The 3402-nt window shown below is 46.0% G+C and overlaps 1 long non-coding RNA gene across 1 annotated transcript; it reads left to right on the forward strand.

Annotated features, from left to right (window-relative positions):
* The first annotated feature begins 982 nt into the window (after nt 1-982).
* Nucleotides 983-3211, forward strand: LOC124674949. Its single transcript, XR_006993108.1, has 2 exons — nt 983-2404; nt 2541-3211. It is a non-coding gene; the product is annotated as an uncharacterized LOC124674949 (long non-coding RNA).
* Nucleotides 3212-3402: the final 191 nt, after the last annotated feature.

Here is a 3402-nt window from a genome sequence, read left to right on the forward strand (position 1 = left end):
GCCATTGTCGTGTGTTGGACCGTAGCATGGCAAAGTTAAAGGGAGTTACAAGAAGCAAGTTGTGATTGATTTTTTGCAAACATGAGGAAGAAGTGGAACCTGGTTAAAGAGGAGAAGAAGGAAATGGAAGAAGAAAAGAAAAGAGGAGAAGAAGAGGAGAAGAAGGAAATAGAAGAAGAAAAGAAAAGAGGAGAAGAAAAGAAAATAGAGTTGCTCTAGGTATTTGCATGTTCCAGTAGAAATACTCCGGTGAGAGGAGGAGCAAGACGCGTCTGGGCCGCGCAATCAGCCACGGCAGGCTGTGTGCACGTGATCCCCGACCGTTGGTCGACGCCAAAAAGCTAAACGGCGTGCCGTGGCAGCTCATGTAATTATTGGGCAACGCGCCGGGCGGTTTGGTAGAAGAAGGTGGGAAATGAAAAGGAAGGATCATGGTTGGGGCCAGCAGGCGGAACGGAAGGTCTGTCTGTCTCGTCTGGCGTGCCACTGCCAGTGCCAGGTTGGGACTCTGCTTCGTCGCGCGGTTTCGGATCCGCGTCTCTGGTCTGGATGGATCAGGTCGAGCCTACTGTTTGCCAGACTCTTCCCGGGCCCGTAGGTCCATCGCGCTTTTGTTCGGCCGTATGTGGGGACCACGTGACAGTGCGGCCACGATGCGCCACGGGCTCGTATCCGTAGCTCGCTCGCAGGTCGCAGCGCAGGCCCACCCAATTTAGACTCAGGATGTAAATGGCAGCGGCACTCCGCGTGCCCACATACGCCGCCCGCGATTTTTAGTCTAAATGGCACTAGTGGATTTTCACGAATTTTAAGTGGCATACGTGGACAGATCCATGAAGTCCACGATTTCCAGCGGCTGACCCTCGAAGGAAAAGAGAAAATTCCCCATCCCTTCGCTATCCCGAGTCTCGGCTCGTCGCCCTCCTCCTCTGCGCCGCCACTCGCCGCCTCCTCCGCGTATCCTCCGCGCCGCCCCCGACCACCTCCTCCGCGTCTCCTCTGCGCCGCCCCCGACCACCTCCTCCGCGTTGACATGTCCTAGGTCCTCCTCCTCCGCAGCAGATGGATCTGCGCGGAGACTACCTTCCCCGTCTCCTCCACTGCGACCGTGGCCGCTCCGGCACCAGCAGGGGCCGCACAGCGGCGGGAGCAAGTCCGTGCTCGACGGTGAGGAATCTCTCCTCTTCACTCTCTGGTTCCCCTCCCCTCCTCTTGGAAAGCTCTAGCCTAGTAAGAAGGATTTTCGAGGTTTGATTGGGAATTGCGTTTTTTCCATGTTCCATGTTGCTGATTGGATGCAGATTCACGAGCTGCTCGAATTTCTATGTTGTACTAGTCAGTGTATGCGTATACAACGATTCTACACTGATCAAATATATTCTATGATGCATCTAATGAACCAGATTCAGTGCTGTAGATATTGATAGATTTTCTCTATAATCGGTCACTGATTGTTGGAAGAGTGCTAGCTCAGTACCCAGCTCGTCCCATCTCTTTTAATATATACCATGTTAACAACGATACTTTGCAAAATGGGTATGATGAATGTCCAACATGACGTTTCTTTATATGGACTGATAAGCTTCTGGAGCATGGTGTTTTAGACTACTCTAGTTGTGTAACCATTTCAGAATCATCTGGTAGAAAGGAACTTTTGGTGTTCTGCATTTAAGTGTTTTAGAGAAAAGGTATTATGCCTTGTTATTACATCTAAGCAACTTTGCATTGAAGTCTTGAGTGACACTGTGACAGTAACTCGAACCAGTGCTCTCTGCATGGATGAACATAATAGTACTAAATACGGAGGCAACTTTCTTGATTTACCTAATTAGTCTTCAGAACCTTCACTTCGATCACTCGCATCAGCACAGCCACGTCCTGACACTATCTGAATTTAGCTGATAGTTGGTGCCAACCTTTGAAAGTGGGAATTAGGTTGTTCATGAATACAACAAATGCAGGGATCCAAATTTTGTTTAGCTTCAGACGAAGTTGGTGTAATCTTCACGAGTGGTGGTGGTTACTGGTTACAGGCAGTGTGATCATCCATGTCACCGTGCTTGGTGGATAGCCGTCTCCGTTCCTAACTTTTCCTTTTGCAAAGTATCGTTATTAACTCATCAGTCCAGATTACACCATGTTAGAGGACACTGCCAGGTGAACAAGGTGCTAATCACTTATAGGCCTACATGGGCCAACCAGTAGAGAATCTCTAATTGAGTGAAATAGAAATGTTGACTATGTTTCTAATTATATGTGTTCTTGAATATATAGGGATGGCTGGCCCATCCATGAAGCTGGTTGAGCTCGAAGAATTGGCTGGCTGATCCATGAAGCCGGTTCACCTCGAAGAAATGGTTGGCCCATCCATGAAGCCGGTTGAGCTCGAAGAATTGGATCCCATGTATTACTTTTGGGCATTGCTCGAGTGACTAGCCTAGACATGTATTACTTTTGGGTTCCCTTTTATTCTTATATACTATACAGTCTATCTGATTTACACACAGAGAAGTTATATTTAGCATGACTCAAAATTTCAGGTGCATTTCCCTTTATTTTAATAAGATGTTTGGAAGGCTCCTGTTCATCTGCTGATGCTGCTCCCTGTTGCACTTGAAGATGTAGATTCATGTCAAGTTGATCTCAGCTGCTAAAAGGGTGGTATATTCATGAACCGTGGTGACCTCTATGTTTCCTATTTTAGCAAATGTCGGTGATTCCTTGCGGATGTGGATGAGCATGCATCTACTTGTCTATTTTGTTGTGTCATCTCGACCCCAGTGTCTTCATGCCAGATTGATGCATCTTTTGGGAATTATGGCACATCCTAATTTTCGGTTGCTGTTACTTCACACTTGAAGAAGAACTCTGAAATGCTCACAGTTTGTTGTTTCTAGAGGTTATCTCTACTGGATGCTCTTTTTTGTTTTGGCTGCAGCAATGCCATGTATCGATATGCCTGCCTCACAGATTGTGCTTAAGTTGTTGGACAAGATTATGTGTACTTGTTCTATTTTTTCTTTGTTAACGAAGGGTCCAAAATAATCTGTTGTATCTTTTATCAGTTCATACCGCTGATGTGTATGTCAGTTGAATGTGTTGGTCATGATCTTGTATCAGCTTCAATGCCATATATGTATTTGGTAGACTGAGTTCGACAGACAATGAAGTGGTACTCTTGTTCCTATTAATCTGGCCTCTTTACAGTTCATCTAGACAGTGAAGTGATACTCTTGTTTCTATTAGTACAGACGTTGGAGTGATTCAGTGAATCCTTTTACCTTTTTTTTGTGAAGGAAATCCTCTTAACTTATTAGTATTATTATGCAGCTATTATAACAACAGGTTGGCACACGCTGTACTTACTCCAGCTAAAGCTAAAGAAGATTAACGCAGTCCAAA

Source organism: Lolium rigidum, chromosome 7 (assembly GCF_022539505.1).
Source record: "Lolium rigidum isolate FL_2022 chromosome 7, APGP_CSIRO_Lrig_0.1, whole genome shotgun sequence".
NCBI lineage: Eukaryota > Viridiplantae > Streptophyta > Magnoliopsida > Poales > Poaceae > Lolium > Lolium rigidum.